General features: G+C 36.8%; 1 pseudogene; it reads left to right on the top strand.

Annotated features, from left to right (window-relative positions):
- The window catches only part of LOC116873272, a 92989-nt pseudogene that overhangs the window by 1803 nt on the left and 71830 nt on the right, over positions 1-19356 (top strand).

Consider the following 19356-nt stretch of genomic DNA (forward strand, 5'->3'; position numbering starts at 1 on the left):
CAACTTTCTAACTATGAGGCCTAGATCATTCATTTGAACCTTTTTGCTTCAGTTTCTTCATTGTTAAAATGGGGATAGTATTGATTCCGCCTCAGAGATTTGTTGTGAGGATTAAATAAGGTAATTAATTTTAGCTATTATCTTTAATGGGAACTTTAGACGGCTAGATCTTCATTGTGTTTATTTGGTTTCTAAATTTACTCTAATCTGGAGAGAAATGGATGCAAAAAAGACAAATAAAATGACTCTAGAAAGTATATGCATTGCCATTAATTCATATTTTAGAAATTGTTCTTGAGGAAATATAGATTAAGTTGATTTAAAATTAATAATTGAAACATATGGAGAAGTACTGGAAACCGTGTGAATGACCTCCCCAGATGTGGATATTTTATTACCAGTTATAAATTATAAAGAGACAGCTTTTGCAAGGGACTTAGCCATATCCCCTCTATAAGATCTGCCCTCACCACAGTGAGGACCTAGATGCCTAGGTCCGAACAATCTGACCCCATCGCCCTCTTCATAGTCAACTGAGCTGTTCACCTAGACTGACCAAACAGACTGTGTTTCTCAGAAATTCAGAACTCATGTCTGAAGCTGGGTAGCTGGGGTCCAATCAGGTCTCCACTTTTTATTATTTACCAGTAGATGCTACCTTAAGCTAGTTATTTAACTTCTCCTTGATCAGTTTAGTCTTTCATAGGGTCATTGGCTCATTTTCCAATGAGCCAATATAGGTAAGGCACTTGGAAGGAGGTCTGGGACATGGTATATATATTCTTTTTTTTTTTTTTTAAAGATTTTATTTATTTATTTGAAAGAGAGGCAGTGAGAGAGAGCATGAGCGAGGAGAAGGTCAGAGGGAGAAGCAGACTCCCCGCGGAGCTGGGAGCCTGATGCGGGACTCGATCCCAGGACTCCGAGATCATGACCTGAGCTGAAAGCAGTCGTCCAACCAACTGAGCCACCCAGGCGTCCCAATATATTCTTAATTGTGACTAATTATGATGTCTTAATCTACCATTATATGTCTGTATCCATCTATGAGGATGACCCACTCTCATATTTCTGTAAGTGAGAGGGTCAGATAGGAGGATGCCTTGTTCCTGGATAACTTACTAGTTCCTTGATCTGGTTTTGCATAAGAGGACTTTGTGCTTCCCTGAAACATCCCCGTATCCTCCCAATAATTTATCTCCTCCCCCCAATAATGATAGTTTAATGTTTTAGTCCTTGTAAACACCTAATCTCTGAAGAAGAAACAACCAGTTTGTGTTGCCCTTTGGGGTCGTTTGAACAAACTGTTCTTGACATTTTGGTGAATGATTTGGTATTAAGCACACCCCACTTCCTTGCACCTACCCCTGAAGTGGAGATTGTTACTGGATACATTAAGAAGTTTTGCAGTGTTCTATTAGAACAGTAATAATCAAAGGAGCACTAGGCTTGAGAGTCATATGAAACTCACACATCATAAAGATGCCTCCAAATTATTATTATAATCTACATCTAAAATCATTTCTGTTTCATAGCTCCCTCTGGTAAAAAAATAAAACTCATAATTCAGTTAGGTAGTTTCTAGATGTGGTTGCTATTGAAAGAAACTCAAAACATATTCCCTAAGACCCTCTTATGGGTAAGACTGACATAATCATAAAAAAATAAAAATGCTATTAAATAGACTATAAATTTCAAAATGATACAGGAATACAATAACCAGCAAGAGAGTTGAAGGAAATAATAAAAGCAAACAAAAACTAAATAGAAACTTGCCCCCCTTCCCCCCCACCTAGAGATAATGCAGAAGCCAAAAGATAGTAATCAACGAGCTTCTGCAGTATAGTCTTGCCCAATTAAGGGTTAGGGTTCTAGAAATGGCCAGATAAAATGCTACATGGACAGCCAAACTGTTACAGTACCCATAAATCATTAGAATTTAAATAAAAGCATTCCAAAACAGATATATTGTTTGTACACAAAATAAATGCACTTTGTTAGAACTAGAAGAAAATCCATGTTTGTAAAATATGCAAACTCTTCCCATAAATCTAAATCAGGGATAATTTCGGGCTCTGAAACTATGTGGTAATGTGCAAAGCATTGCAAAATGAGATTTTGGTGAAACAAGTAATAAAATCAATTAAGAAAGTTTAGTCTTCACGCTAAAACCTAAGCAAGGAAAAAAAAAGGTCCCCACCAAAACCCCCAAAGTTCTTTGTAAACTCCTCTGAGATACACTGATCATCAGAGGGGCAGCAGTATTATTAAAAGCATATATTTAATTGCAGGTACTTCTCCATACCACCTAGAAGTATGCCTTGCCCAGAATTTACAGCTAGTTATACAAGTTGAGCTATATTATAAAGAGTAACATTTGTAATACCTTTTCCAAGAAGGCAAAACAAAATATGCCACAGTGTTAATGATGTGACATTCATAGGCCATGTCCACCATTGAATACCAAGCTCCTAGGGTAACAATCACTGCATACTCAGAGTGACCCACTCATCCTCCTCTATCCATGCTCAGGACACCTCTACTCTGTTCAGAAAACAATGTGCCTAGTTTGAGAGAATGAATAATGGATTCCAGTTCTCTTTTACAATATTTTTGCTTTCTGGATCCTTCCACAATTATGGGTGGCTGCACAACACAACCCATTTCTGGGCAATGAGGCATAAAGTAAAATCTTTGGGGTGAAGAGGGATGAGGTACTGTTCCTAGGAAAATTTTTCTTTATAGATAATTTGGTTTCCACCATCTGCTTTCTGTATAGAGCTGCAACATGCATCATGCACGGAACAAATAATATTCGAAGATAACTGAACTCCTGAGTCTTTGGTGTCATCACTAAGCTGCTGAAACCAATACTAGAAATGCTGGAACTGAATTGTGTAATAAATGAGATATTAAATACCAACATTGTGTGAAGCTTCTTTTATTTGCCATTACATTCATTTTATGAATTACTAATGCAGCATCTTTCTCTGTTCTCCTCAGAACTGCCGTTGTCTTGGGCTTGCAGTCAAGTTGTCAGACATGCCAACTGATAATGAAACTGGGAGTCTATTTGTGATCACTAAGTACTCTGCACTGTACTCTTCACTGAACCTAGGAGATAGGCACTACAGTTCTGTAACTTAAAGCATAGAAATGTTGAAAAACTTGCCTGAAGCACAAAACTAGTAAGTGGGATGGCTGAGTTTTGAATCTGTGGAAGGATTTGGAGTTCTGGTTCCAAAGGTATTCCTTCTTTCTCTCCAAATTTCCAAAAAAACTTCAGGTTTTCCAAAAAAATTCTCAGCAATTTGTTGCAAAGGAAAAGAAGGCTCCATAATGAATACCTACGAAAGGAATTCTAATAACCAATGAAGTGCATAATGCTTTTCTTCTGGTATGATTCTCCATGATCTAAATGTTGTGACTTCAGCCCCAAAATCATACTGCTGGCTCCATATTATCACCTCCAGAATAAAATGATCAGGCAAAGGCAGGCTTCTCTTTGGACTGTGAAATATTTGAGGTTAACATTATTTTTACTGAATGGAACAAAATGTGTGATATATAATTAATAAATAATAACAAATTATTATTTATTAATTTTAATCTAATATTGATTTTTATTTTTTTCAATTTTTAATTAAAAAATTTTAAGAAATTATTTTCAAAAATTTAAAAATTATAAAAAGTTGATCTAAAATATTTAAGATTGTATTTTAGTTAAATTTAATTTAATATTAGATAATTATTTATTAATTATAATAATATATATAATTATGTATATATATACACACACATGTATTGTTCAGCTTTGAAAAAGAATGACATTGTGTCATTTGAGACTACATATATGAAACTGGAGAGTATTATGCTAAGTGAAATAAGCCAGATGGAGAAAGGCAAATACTACATGGTATTATGTATATTTGGAATCTAAACTAAAATCGAGCTTATAGAAACAAAGGGTAGAAAAGTAGTTGCCAGAATCTTTAGGTTGGGGAAGTAAAAGGTACAAACGTTCAGTTACACGATGAATAAGGTCTGAGGATCTAATGTATAATATAGTGACCATCACTGTTAACACTGTATTGTGTAACTGAAATTTGCTGAGTGGAATTTAAATATTCTTACACACACACACATACACACACACACACACACACACACACACAGGTAAATATGTGAGAAAAAAAATACCCATCATCCCTTCACTCCTAGATAGCTGCTATTAAATATTTGCGCTTTTTTTCACAATGTTTACATATATCAAATCAGCACATCGTACACTTCAAATATCTTAAAATTTTGTCAATTATACCTCAGTAAAGCTGAAAAAAGGTTCATGTTGCAATTTCCGACTTTTTTGCTATTGTTGAATGCTAAATATAAGTAAATACATGTATTTTTAAACAGGAACAGAATCACATTTCATTTCATATTTTTCCCTAAAAGTATATAATGAACATCACCATATCATTCTATTTTAATAGACATCTATTTATTCAATTATTATAAACTTAAGAAAACAAAGTTGGCATATTAATCTAAAAGTACAAAAACAGGTTTCACTGTTTTATAAGTCTTATAAATCCAAATTGGTACTGTGAGTTTCTAGTACAGGCTAATTTCAGTTTTTGCATATTCAGATTATGATAACTGCAGTTGCATTTAATTAATTTCAAGAAAAAAAGAAATGTTCTTTTTCTTTTCTTCCACTGATTTGCTTTACCCTAATGTATTTTTCTGGATTGAATTTCAGATCGCCCAGTCTAGAAAAAAAAAAAAAACAAGAAAACCAAAAAACACCAACCTTCTAGACTCTGTTGATCATTTTTTCTGTAAGCCTAATTGTTTCAGAGAGGAACTCCTTATTTATTGCCTAACCTTGGACCCTGAAACTGTTTATCCATAAATTGGGATAAAAATACTCTGCCTGCTTTCTTTTCACAAGTATTGTGGGATTCAGTCTTTTATTGGTCATAAAAAAATAATCTTTAAAATATCCAGAGTGTGTATAAATAAAATGTGGTATTTTCTATTGTTATTTTTTTTTCCTTTTTCAATGTCTCATTTGTTTATGAGTTTTCCTAAACGTTATCATATTCCTCAATGGTTTTGTTTTGGTGAAAAACTGCCATATCCAAATGTAATTGAATTATAAGTTGATTTTGCTTGTTTAATAGAATGTATCTGTATGAAGTCTATCTGTGCTTGTGTTCTACCTATATTCTCTCTCTTCCTTCTACTTCCTATCCTTCAGACTTAACAAAGAATGGAAATACTAAGAAAAAAAAATATATATATATATTTTAAATTAATGCTCTTCTATAGATAGGAATAAATTTGACTCTATCTTCTTACAGTTCAAGATGGCACCTCTAGTGGAGGTAATCTGAATATTTGAATGGCTATAGAACAATTCACACAGGAGCCTTTCACTGTCTTGGCTATGAGGGTTTTTGAATCAAGGCTCAAGACTAAAATAATCATGGAAACATTTAGGAATGAGTTAAAAAGCCTGGGTGAGTTCCTATTGCTTTTCAGAGGGCAAATGTAGACAGGGAGCCAAGGGTAGAGAGTCCCTGAAAGCCTAGGTGGAAGAAATGGAACAGGTGATAAGGCATGGGAAATGAGGGACAAAGTGAAAGCCTACTTGTTATCTCATTGAGATGCACTAGGTAGACCTATCAGGGTAAGAACAGTGGTTCAAATGTGGTGAAATTGTCCGATGCCAGAAATTCTACAGTCAAAGCTTCTTTCATTTATAAATCCATTTTCAACCTTTCCATGGGATGCTGACTATGCCAAGACTCTAAAGAAGACCATGTCATTTAATTCTCATTAATTCTCATTTTACTGATGAAGGAACTGAGGATTTAAAGCTGTAGTAACTCCTGATGCTAGCACGTGACAGAGGTGGATCCAAAATTCCTCCAGTCATTCTGGATCTTCTTCCTTGGAAATGCTTGTGTGGGTTTTTGTTCTGTGCTAAATTTATTTTCAGTTTTCATTTTCTCTTGTTTACCTGCTGGTCAGTAATAAACTCCCTTGTGTGAGGAGGGAGCACTGAGGAAGGAGTCTGTGGGAATGGAAACAATCGTGTTGCCCTCCCCACTCAAACCCCCCCCCCCAGTCTTTAATGAGTCCATTTCAGGGACTTCTGGGGGAAATTAGCCACTGAAAATAAGACTGGGTCTACAGCTAGAAAATAACCTGAGGGAAAAGGTGCTTTAAAAATCTAGTATCTTATGGCATCAGACGATTCCACTACTGGGAGAAAGGGAAACTGTTGGTACCCCAAAACATTATGGCAGCAATAAATATACCAGGTTCTAGAGTCACACATTTTATTTTTTTATTTTATTTTATTTATTTATTTGACAGAGAGAGACACAGCAAGAGAGGGAACACAAGCATGGGGAATGGTGGAAGGAGAAGCAGGCTTTGCACTGAGCTGGGAGCCCAATGTGGGGCTCGATCTAAGGACCCTGGGATCATGACCTGAGCCAAAGGTAGATGCTTAATGACTGGGCCACCCAGGCGCCCCTAGAGTCACACATTTTAAAACACATCAGAAGTACCACAGGCTGTGCAAGAACAGCACTTTTACCTGACATTCCAAAATACACAGTCACATTTGTAGGGGGAGGAGAGACACATCTTAAGTTCTGGGAGGTTATCACTGTGGTAGCCGCATGGTAGTAAATAATTACCTGTTGTTACCTCTCCTGTTAAGATGGGGATGTATTAAATATTTCTATTCCACACTCCACCAAAAAAATGGGTAGTAGGAGGTGTGTGGTAAATAACACCTCTTCACAAATCCCCTCAGGTCTGCACACAGCTTTGGAAGTTCTCTTAGCACAGGTCTGCACTCCCACCTATGATAAATCACTACAAAGTGCCATGTCCCCAACAGGGGGCTGTTAATTAGTTTTAAAGGCTCCTGCAGTTCCTCTAGTGCCTCTAGGAAGTATACAAACTCAACAACATACAAAAATACCTCTTTTTTTATGGTCAGCACAGGCTGAGATTTTATGAGCTTCCCACGGTTGCATGAAAGTTAAGCTGTATGCAAATGTACAAAGGGAAGGTTGTTAAAATTGACTGGGATAAATGCTTTGTTTATCTTTCAGTGGGAATGCAGCAGAACTCCCTGTAATTGGAAGGGAAAGGAAGCAAAACAGGACGTGCGTTAGGCTTTAGGGCCTAGGGCAAGACAGGACAGTTCTGCACCTCCAGATTGATTCCATTTTGTGCCCAGCCCAGCTTTGGTGCCACCTTTTGTATTCTCAGAGAGCAAGATTTTGTCATAGTAAACTAGGGATAGAGTCTGAGAATTTCAGCATCAGAGAACTGGTATGGAGCTTAGAGAAGGGGTATCTTCTCCTTCTCTCCATTAATACCCATAAAGAAAATGAAACCCACAAGAGCTGGCTTAAAACAGTCCTGACAACCCTCAGCCCTCATTGTTGCATGATAGATCCGATGAAGACTCGAGAGCAGATTATTTACCAAGGTCAAACACAGGGGATTTGATTTCCAGTTTAACAAATATTAATTATTCATCTACTGAAGGGACATCTGGAGCTCTGAACAATCTGAGCTCTCAAAGAACTTGTATGCAAACTTTTCTTCTTGCTGTGATAAAATGTTGTCCCGGTGAGGTTGTATAACCTTCCATCTCTTCCACATCTCAATAAGGCAACATTTAACAGTCCCCAGAGGGCGAGGCATTACTATAACACGGCTCATGCATGTTAAGTGTTTGTGCATGCTCAGAACCAGAATAAGAACTCTACGAAGGATATCATTGACTTCTCCCCTACCTGACCCCAACCCAAACTTCAAATAACAGTGGTTTGAAGATTGACATCTTCAAATGATTACTTCGCCTATTTTATGAAGAATTGTGCCTGAAGCATAGAGTTTGTCTGGGAAGCAGGTGGTAGAAAAATACATAGAACACTTATTTTCTGATTCTAGAGTCTGAATTCCTTATATCCACACAATACCACCTCCCACAATAAGTGAAGCACTTGGGAATTGACTAAAGAGTTTTCTTTAACTGAGAGTTCCTAGATCTGGGGCAGCACCCATTATTCGGTCAGGGAAAACAGTTCTGATACCTTTAAAGAACAAAATTTCAGACTCCTTAAATAAAATATATTAAAAAAAAGAGATATTTGAATAAATACATAGATTTATCAAAACAGCTAAAATGTAGACAGCTAAATGCCAAACAACAGCTAAGATTCACTTTTGAGCCAATAGATGAAATAAAACAATGTTTGATTTATACTCATGTATACTCTTACTTGATTTACAGCAACCCTGACTTCAGGCTTCTTTCTCCTTGGTCAATTCTCCTAAAGACTCCCATTCTCCTAATGCTCATCCATCCTCCACAAAGCCTCAAAACCTACCCTTTTTCATATTTATGGTTATGGAGTTTACCTCCTAAGGGAATATCAGACAACTTAAGAGAACTCAGTGCTTTCAGGTAACATAACAATAGAACTCCAAATTTCTCCACTTACCAAAAAGTTTTCCCTTTATATTTCCTTCTGACGGAGATGCAGATGGCTATTTCCCTACCATATTTTCCTAATCTACCTGCATGTAATTACTGATTCAGCAGGCTTACCAGGTATTTTTCTTTTTTCTTTTCTTTTCTTTTCTTTTTTTTTTTTTTTTGGTAAGAAAACAGCAATAAGATGCGCACTTATGCAATGAAATTTTTAAAATATTAAATATCCAACAGGGTACTAATATGTTGACCTCATGTTCACAGTCTACTTAAAATTTCTTTTAAAAAATTCAGATGATTATTAAGAGGATTAAGTCAAATCAAAGGGAAGAAAGGTGGGGTCCTTTGGGGATGAGATGGAGTGGTAAGAGCAGAGTCAGCAGATGGAAATGAGGTGACCTGATTCCCCAGGAATTGAGGAAAACCACAAACAAATGGGGAAAAGCTGGATACTCAGTAAAAGTAGATGGCAAATTTGACTGTTTAGATAATCAAGTGAAACAACACCACAGACATACATGTCTCATAGACCCAAAATTCCAGATAATTTAAGGTGTTATTTTAAACAATAAATAATACCATTCTGCCATATGATACTAAACATTTCACTGACCTCTGTGATGACTTCAGGGTGGCAGACTCCCTTAGTTGGAAAAAAAAAAAAAGATTAAAAATCTCAACTCAGAAATATATTTAAATATATGATAAGCAAATAAATAATGTCATTAATAATTAAGGTACCCCTGAAAATAAATAAGGAAAGCACTAACACAATATGAGACAAATGGACTATGAACATGAACAAATGTTTTAAAAAGAAGAAATATAAATATAATATTGTGAGAGAATATTTAACATTTCCAGAAAATCAGAAAGAAAAGCATATACAAAATGGGTATTCTATTTGCTATCAAATTGTTTCAGGGTTAGTGATGGTGCAATGAGGCAGTCTTTTTTAAATGCTTCTATTAGGAGAATAAAATAACAGAGTTCCTTGTAAATCAATTTGGTTCTGTGTTTCAAGATTGTTAAACATATTTCAGCTGTTTTACCAAATGGTTCCATTTCTCAGAATCTATCTTAAAGGAAAAAAATCCTTTAGATGTACAAAAAGATGCTCACAATATTTATAATAACAAAATGAAAATGGAAACTCTCTGCATGTCCAGCAAAGAGGTGTGGTCACTCAACTTCAGAATATTCATATAAAAGAATGTAGCAGCTCACATTCCCAAAGAATAATATAAAGATTTTAAATAGTCAATTATCAAAAAAGCAGGAAAAAGATTAGAAAAACATATTAACAGCAACTCTAGTCAAGGAAAGAAGGGAATCTTTCTTTCTTTCTTTCTTTCTTTCTTTCTTTCTTTCTTTCTTTCTTTCTTCTTTCTTTCTTTCTTTCTTCTCTAAGATTTTATTTATTTATTTGACAGCGAGAGACACAGCGAGAGAAGGAACACAAGCAGGGGAAGTGAGAAAGGGAGAAGCAGGCTTCCCCCTGAAGAGGGAGCCCAATGTAGGGCTCCATCCCAGGACTCTGGAATCATGACCTGAACCAAAGGCAGACACCTAAAGACTGAGCCACCCAGGTGCCCCGGAAATGTTTTTTAAAAAGGAATTAATAATAGGGCACCTGGGTGTCTTAGTGGGTTATAGCCTCTGCCTTCAGCTCAGGTAATGATCCCAGAGTCCTGGGATTGAGCCCTGCATCGAGTCCTGCATCGGGCTTTCTGCTCAGCAGGGAGCCTGCTTCCCTTCCTCTCTCTCTGCCTGCCTCTCTGCCTACTTGTGGTCTCTCTCTGTCAAATAAATAAAATCTTTTTTTTTTAAGGAGTTAATAAGCATACTTGGTACAGTTTAGTTATGTTACAAACTTTTTTTTTAATGCAAAGGAAATATATCAGTCATTCAGAAGACAAATCTAAAGCAATCTGTTCTGCTGACAACAAGGTGCTTATTTAGACTTGACTTAAATGTCATTAAGTCTTGACTTAAATGCATCCAGTTATGTGTAGACAGTAATATATACCTATAACCTGTAATAATTACATTGTGAATTATCTATCTGGAACAAGAACAATGTACTGTTCAGATCATGGGAAAAGACTTCGGATACGCAGGGAGCACAGCCAGATGACTGAACTGTGGCCCTTGCCTGAGATTGTACAACCAAACCATGGTCACCACACAGCTGAAATGGTGCATTTTTATGAAGGACACAAAACCACCTGTTCCTCCAGACCCTTTATTGCCATCTTCCAGAAAATAGTCTTTGGCAGTAACTACAAGAGTAAATGGCGCCCCCTGCAGTTGCAGTATACAACCAGGGAAACTTTACTTGGCAGCCTTGAGCCAAGCTACAGAAAGACAAAGTGACTGCTGCATAAGAATATCAAACGGCCCTTAGAGGATGGGTCTAAAGAGACAGATGGGGGCAGAGAGTGAGGAATGAGGAGAGAAGCCACCTCCCACCTCCCAGCCCATACCTCCCTGCTCCCCGTAGCGATATAGGAAAAATCGACGCCTAGAAGAGCAGGACTATGATGGCGTCTGACATCCTATAGAGTGGCCTATGGTGAGAAAGCATGCGATGGAGCATGAGGAAAGAGAGAAGACTAAGTACATGATTCAGAAATGTGCAGTCGGAATAAAGCAAGATTCCAGTCTATAAAATTAGGAAGAAAATTCCTCCCTTGTAAGTCTGTTGTTAGAATCAAAGGTCCATGCATATACACATATATTACTTAGCAAATGGTAAATGTTTCAAAATGATAGTGATTATATAAAAACGAGCTTGATTCCACTACCATTTTAGCAAATTCTAGAGAAACTCTTACTGGTACTTTTAAATAGTCCTCATGCTCTGTTAGAAGGAGCCATGCAGACAAGACTCCATAGCATTACTAGCAGGTCTAGTTTCATCATTACTAGCTACAGAGTAAATCCTCTTGTACCCTCTGGACCTCCATGTCCTCTTGTGTAAGGTAGGGAGTAAGACTGTAAAGATAGTAATGCTTCCCCTTCTCAATGAGATCCTGTCTATAGAGGGAGTCTACACAGTGTAAAGAGCCACTGAAATGAAAAGGATATGTATGTGTATGTTTGTGTGTGTTCGCATGTGCATGTGTGTCTTATGTTCCTTCTTAACCTCCCTGTTTCTTTTTTACTAGTAGTATACACTACTATACTAAAAATATAAGAGGAGCTTGCATGCTTTGTCTTGAAACAAAAATGGTATCTAGGAAACTATTCTCCTTTGTTCCTCTTTTGGGGTGGAAGAAGAACACCAACAAGAGAGCAGAAAATAGCAGCCAAGTCCTAGAGTTCTTGAGGGCTTGGAGAAAGCAATAGAGGGACTGATAAACCATCTACAGTTCAAAATCTGAAGGAGATCCTATTTCTTTAATAGTACCCAACTGCCCCATGGGAACTATTTCCTGATGACTCTTGGCAAACTTCATTGAACTTGGTAAATATAGCTTTGGAGATGACTGAAGGCATTCTCTATCTAAGTATTTTAATTTTGCGAGGTAGAGAGAGAGAGAGAGAAGAGTCTATTCCTGAGCACATCATTTGGACAAACAGATACTGTGTTGATTGTGTCTTGATTCCTGTATGGACCCATGAGTTCCTGCATTTCAATTAAGACTGTAGGTTTTTCTGCTCACTTGCCATATCTAACACCAAGGGAATACGAATGGAATTCATCACTCATCTGCCTCTTACTTGAAATTAGAGTGAAATCATGTAGAATTGCCGGTTTTATGAGGAAAAATTTAGAAGAAAGTCAGCCAATGTTAGCAACTATTTTCTGGAAGATCCTGGGGATGTTGGCACTTCTATCCTTTATTCTATTTCACGGATTCTGAAATCAAAGGCTGCCAGATAAGAAAGCTTACTTGGGTCTGGATGTTCACCGGTTAGCTCAGATATCATCTAAGAAAAGTATTTGGACAGATTCTCCCTCCTCTTCTATCCTTAGTTTTAATGTAGATGACTAGCTAACACTGCGCTTCATTAACTCTCAAATATGTGAGTCTTTTTTTCTGTTTTTGACATTCAAAACAGTGTTTCATAAACCACAAAAAATTATTTATACTAAGACTTAAGTTACAGCATGCAGGTGATTTGGGGGCAAAGACATCTACATTCCATTATTCTATATGCTAACAATAAACATAAAGACAAATATTATTGGGCATTTTATTATATACAAAGAAGGCATTTTTCTATTCCAAAGTTTAGTATAATATCACTCAGATATTAGTTTTCTCTCCTTTTCAAAGTTTTCTTAACTCTGCTTTTCCTAGAGATCCTCAAGAAACTTAGAAAAGCCATATTTCTTATGAGAGTTGTGGGTGGCATTATTTTTCCCTGTGTTATGGAGGGAAGACTAGGCCAACATGGGACTTGGGTGTCCCACGTGAGTTGGTGGTTGAGGTTTCAGGAAAATTGGGAGAGGCAGTAACTGCAGAACCTGGAAGACACTAAGATTGCTTTACCAGCCAAACTGGTCAACACCTGGTCTTCCCTAAGTTAGCCCCCACCACCCACTCAGTGGTCCACCACACAGTGATCCACATGACTTCCAAAAGTCAAGCTCTAATGACTTTCTCTAAGTCTTTGGGTAGCAGCATTGGCTGCCTATTATCTTCTCTTCAACCCTGCATTCTTTAAACTAATTTTAATGCTTCTCAAGACTTTTCCTCTTCCAACCTACATCATTTCCAATTATTCTTTAATATGAACCTTCACCATGAGCTACCTAGTGTTTCCTTGGTTTCAAATGAGAGACAATGCCCTCCTTTAAATTCTAGAAAGCCATCCACAGAGTAGCAATTCACAAGGGGAGAAAGATGCCAAGGCACAAATACTGAATTAGATTACACTTGATCTAAAGGGGGCCTTTAATCTTCAGAGTCTTTAACACTAGCCTAAAATATAATTTCATCTGTGAGACTTCACGATTATGAATGCCATGGTGTGTACCTAAGCATGTTTCAGGTGAGTTTGAGGTGCATTGCTACCTTCTGCTTTCAGTTGCTGAATGACTAAAACACCAACAATTTATTGAGCACCTGAAATGTCTCAAACTCTCAGAGAAGTCTTCAATATTCATAGTGATCCAGTGAGATAAGGCAATAATTATTCTCATTTTACAGATGAGAACGCTGAGTGCCAATGAGGCTACATGACCTACCCAAGGACAAATGGCCAGTAAGTGAACCAGGATTCCAAATTAGATTTGTTTGACATCTTTGCCAAGGTGGGTTTCCTGGAGAAGGTGGTCTGAATTTCAGTTTGAATAAGGGTCTGTTGGTCACTCAGGCTTCTAAAAATTTGATATTTACTCACATGCTACCCGTGTCACCTAAAAATTATAGATATAGATTGTAACTCAATTTTGGTACTCCAGCAAAAATCTACCCTTTTCTCCTCCTTAACAGAAGGACTGGTAAACTTCATGGAATCAGGGACTAAGGCTATACTCTTAACCATTTATTTCAAAGTTTAGCACAGTAACTAACAAGTGGATGGAGATCAATGTCTCTTAAATGAATAAATAAAAAGCAATTCCTAGGCTCGGCTTTGCACCAATGTTTCTGGGAATCCTAGAAAGTGGGTAAGCAACTCATCCAAGGAAGTGATCACTCAAGTAAGACTTTTCTGGATACTTATATATGCAGCCTTGAACCAGATGCTAAGTCTGGATTAAGATAAGTCTGGAGGGGGCAGATATTAGGTATCTGTCCTCAAAACTCAGAAACTAATCTGGTTCCATACTCCAAAGCATCCTTATAGGTTATACCAAGCCACCAATGATGTAAATAAAACATTCAAGTTTCTTGCAGAAATGTTACTCCACTATCCTTCATGCAATAATGCAGCACTTTGCAACAAGCTTTATAATGAGGCTATGAATTAAAGTGATGCATGGCTTTTCTGAGGTACAATATGCATCACAACAGTCTGTATTAACAATTTAAAACCATATAATGTGCTTTATAAGCTAATAAAGTAGCTGCCTCTAAATGATTTATCAAATATGAATAATGCATCCAGAAATAACTCACGGGAACAGGCCAGCATCCTCCCCTCCTTTGCTCAGACTTTCTCCACAGATGATGCTGAGGACTCATGGGAACTGAGTTACTGGGTTCTAGCCATCATCTCCCTTCTCTGCTAGGAAGCCTGGCTGTGTTCTCCCCAGAGCCTCCCTGCCTATTCTATTGCCTATGTACCAGCTCCACTCTCTGCCTCTCCCCTTATTTACCTTTTTCCCTATCCCTTTACCTTCCCCTCTGTAGAGTTCTCCCACTTGGGATCTTGCTCATTCCTTCATCATTTCTGCTTCATTCAAGAGAGGCAAGAGGCTATCCTAGGAAGTTGTCATATAGGAGAAGTTATGTATAGAAGATTATGCAGTCAGTAAATTAAGTAGTCAGAAGGGAGAATTCTGAGGGTTCATAGCCTATAAGGAGAACAGTTATACATGGTCTCTAGGATTCTAAGGTATATTTACCTTGTATTTAAACTTCTCAAACCCCTAAATATTAACTAGATCATGCTGAGAATTTTGTCTTTTGAACACTGCATTTGTGAACACTTATATGTGATTATCTAAAGATTAAAAGTGTGGTGGATCTCGGTCTGGACTTTTTCTGGGGAAACCTAATTTTAGAAATAAATATACATATATACAAAACCAAAAGCACAGAGGAGATATTTTTGAGAGAACATTGCCTCTAGTAACAAAGAGAACAAGGTAACTCTTTGGAAACTCACTGGATAGCCTAAACAGTCTAAACAAAATGAATTTCTAGTAGTCATGAGCACTTGATAGGGGGGAAAAAAAAGACCCATGACTGTCGCAATCCCTAACAAAGAAGCACAAAAGGAACAAACTTGCCATAGGCTGAGATGTTAAAGAAAAAGACAAATTTCTACAAATTTATGAAATACATGTGGGGCCTGGAAAAATGAATAAGAATTCTAAGGATCCCTGGTCACAGATTGAGCCAGCAACCACAAAAAAACTCATTCCCGTATCATATGCAAGGAGGTAATGTGCCAAAGGCTACATGCAGGGTAGGAAAGCTGAGGGAAATCCCTCTTTCACAAGAATACTGCAGCTGTCTTCTGAAAGTTGGAAAGAGACAGCAAAGAGGAGAGATATCTCTGAAGGCACAGGAAGGAGGTGGGTAGGAATTAGATAAAAAGAAAATTCTTCACCAACCTAAAAGCTTAGAGCTAGTCTGTGAAGTGCGGAGGGCTCTCCTTGCATTCAGGAGGCTGGACGTTTGTAAAGCATAAAAAGATCCCTGGAATATCTCTAGTGTTCATATCCCAAGCTATCCTATAGGAAAAATCCTATTATGGCCCTCACAATTTTGAAATTAGAAATTAATTAAATCAGTTAAACCTACAATAATGCCATATCCAATTCATCAAAAAATTAAACTCACTCAAACCTTCTCCTCCAATGTTATCTTAACAGAAGAAGCAGCACACCCTTTTTGGAGTTAGACATTGTTTATCTGAATCTCTATTGTCCTTCTACACAAAATGACTGGCATTCAATAAAAAATTTCAAGGCACATGATGAAGCAAGGGAATGCACCTCATGGTCAAGAGAGAAAGCACTCAAGAGTCTGCCTAGATGGAATTAACAGACAGGGAAACTAAAATAATTATGATGGAATTTCCACTTCTAGTCATGATGGAGTGACCTTTACCAGACTATCTCTCCTGCCATAACAACGGTAAAAATGGGTGCAGTCATTAGCTGTTTTTCAGGGAGTGGAAAACAGGTAGCACAAGCCCCACCTTGGGCTCCCTGGTTGGCTGGGAGTCTGCGTATCTCTCTCTCTCTCTCTCTCTCTCTACTGTTCCCCCTGCTTGTGCTCTCTCGCTCTGTCAAATAAATAAATAAAATCTTAAAAAAAAAAAAAAAAAGGATGTTGGATTACAGGCTGTGCCAGAGTAGAGAGATCTCATTAACAAATTCTCAACAGCCCTAGCAGCCAGCTAAAATAACAGAAACGCTGCTTCTTATGAATAAGAGTCACCCCTTAGAGTAAGACCTACCCTATAACCACTGTAAAGAACACTAAAACCAAAAACCAAACTAAACAAAAACAAACCCAAAATGAGCAAACAAAGAAAAGAATACTAAAACCAAACCTTAACAAGATCCTCAGGGGAGATAGAATTTAAAGATTGTCTCATCAAATTTGAGGGGCTCGGGAAATACTGTGAGCATTCCACAGATCTACATTAACAAATCAAAAACAAGCCCCCATGTTTAAGTTAATCAACTTTTCCTGGCATCACCCTTTGAAGCTAGAACACATATTCTATAGTCATGTTTCTATACACTCAAACTAAACAATCCCAAAAGAAAATTAAGAAACTAAGTCCACTTACAATAGATCCAAAGGTGTAAAATACATATGGGTAAATTCAACTAAGGAGGAGAAACCTGCATATTGAAAATTATAAAACATATAAAAAAAATTAAAGACTAAAATTGAAAGATCTCATATTCATGAAATGGAAGGCTCTGTACTGTTGAAATTTTAATACAATCCAAGGTGATTAACAGGTTCCATCCAAAGAATATCAAAATTCCAATGGTCTCTTCTTGAAGAAATGAAAAAGCTGATCCTCAAATTCATACAGAACTAAAGCAGTCTTGAATAGCTAAATCAATATTGGAAAGGAACAAAATTGGCTAATTCATACTTCCTGATTTTAAAACTTACAAGATAGCAGGAATAATAAAACAAACAAACAAAAACAGTGTGGTTCTGGCATAACGATAGAGACCAGTGGAATACAATTTAGAGTCCATAAGTATGCCAATATAGCTACTATCAAATGAGTTTCAATGAGGATGTCTTCAACAGATGGTGCTGGGACAAATGAATATCTATATATAGAAAGAAGTTGGACCACTTACACTATGTACACAAAGTAGTTCTAAATGGATCATAAATTTGTTATACAGCCTAAAATCGTGAAACCAATGGAAAATAATGGAAGTAAATCTTCATGACCTTAGATTTAGCAATGAATTCATAGAACACAAAAAGACATGGAGAAGAGAAAAATTAGATAAATAAGACTTAATCAAAATTAAAAATGCTTATGCTTTAAAAGGGATTACCAATAAGTTAAAAAGGCAAACTAGAGAATGAAAAACCTACATAACCTATAAAAATATTTGCAAATCATATATGTGATAAGGGCCTGTTACCTAGAATATATCTTATAACTCAACAACAAAAAGACAAACAATCTAATTTAAAAATTGGCAAGGGGCTTGAATTTACATTTTTCCAAAGAAGATATTCAGAGGCCCAAGAACTACATGAAAAGATGCTGAACATCATTAGTCATTAAAGAAATGCAAATAAAAACCACAGTGAGGTACCACTTCATCCCCAAAAGGATAGTAATAATGAAAATATGGAAAATAACAAGTGTTGGCAAGGATGTGGAGAAATTGGAACACTTTTACACTGCTGGCAGGAATGCAAAAATGCTAAACTACTGTGGAAAAGCATTTGGTGATTCTTTAAAAAGTGTAATATAGAATTATCAAATAATACCACAATTCTACTCCTAGGTATATGCCTCCTAAAATTAAAAACAAGCCTTTAAATAAGTTTATGTACATGTACATTTGTAGCATGCTACTAACAATAGCCAAAAGGTGTGAACAACTCATATGTTGGTCAATGGATTAGTGGATAAAACAATTATATATAATTATTTATACACACACACATATATGTATATATGATATATGACACAATTCTTTTATATATTATATTAAATATATAAATATACAATATATATGACACAATTCTTTTATGCTGTATAGAAATTATTGTGTATATATATATAGATGATATATAGACACAGATAATATAGATATACAATATGATGTTATTTAACCATAAAGAAGAATGAAGTACTCACACATGGAGGTACCTCAAAATCTTTATGCTAAATGAAAGAAACCAAACAAAAAGGAAAAATATTGTATAATTCCATTTATATGAACTATCCAGAAAAGATAAACCCATAGAGACAGAACACAGATTTGTGGTTGCCAGGGGCTGTGGTAAGGAAGGATGAGAAGAAACGGCTAAATGGGTAAGTGATGGAAACATTCTAAAACTAGATAAAAGTGGGAGCTGAACACAACAAACGTTGGAGAGGATGTGGAGAAAGGGGAACCCTCTTATACTTGGTGGGAATTCAAGTTGATTCAGCCACTCTGGAAAACAGTGTGGAGATTCCTCAAAAAATTAAAAATAGAGCTATCTTATGACCCAGGAATTGCACTACTGGGTATTTACCCCAAAGATATAGATGTAGTAAAAAGAAGGACCGCATGTACCCCAATGTTCAGAGCAGCAATGGCCAATCGCCAAACTGTGGAAAGAGCCAAGATGCCCTTTGACAGACGAATGGATAAAGAAGATATGGTCCATATATATGATGGAATATTACACCTCCATCAGAAAGGATGAATACACAATTTTGTATCAACATGGATGGGACTGAAGGAGATAATGCTGAGTGAAATAAGTCAAGCAGAGAGAGTCAATTATCATATGGTTTCACTCACTTGAGAAACATAAGGAATAACATGGAGGACATTAGGAGAAGGAAAGATAAAGTGAATTGGGGGAAACTGGAGGGGGAGATGAACTGTGAGAGACTGTGGAGTCTGAGAAACAAACTGAGGGTTTTAGAAGGGAGGGGGTGGGGGGATGAGTGAGCCTGGTGGTGGGTATTAAGGAGGGCAC

The sequence above is a fragment of the Lontra canadensis genome, unplaced genomic scaffold, assembly GCF_010015895.1.
Source record: "Lontra canadensis isolate GAN:19392208 unplaced genomic scaffold, GSC_riverotter_1.0 scaffold32, whole genome shotgun sequence".
NCBI lineage: Eukaryota > Metazoa > Chordata > Mammalia > Carnivora > Mustelidae > Lontra > Lontra canadensis.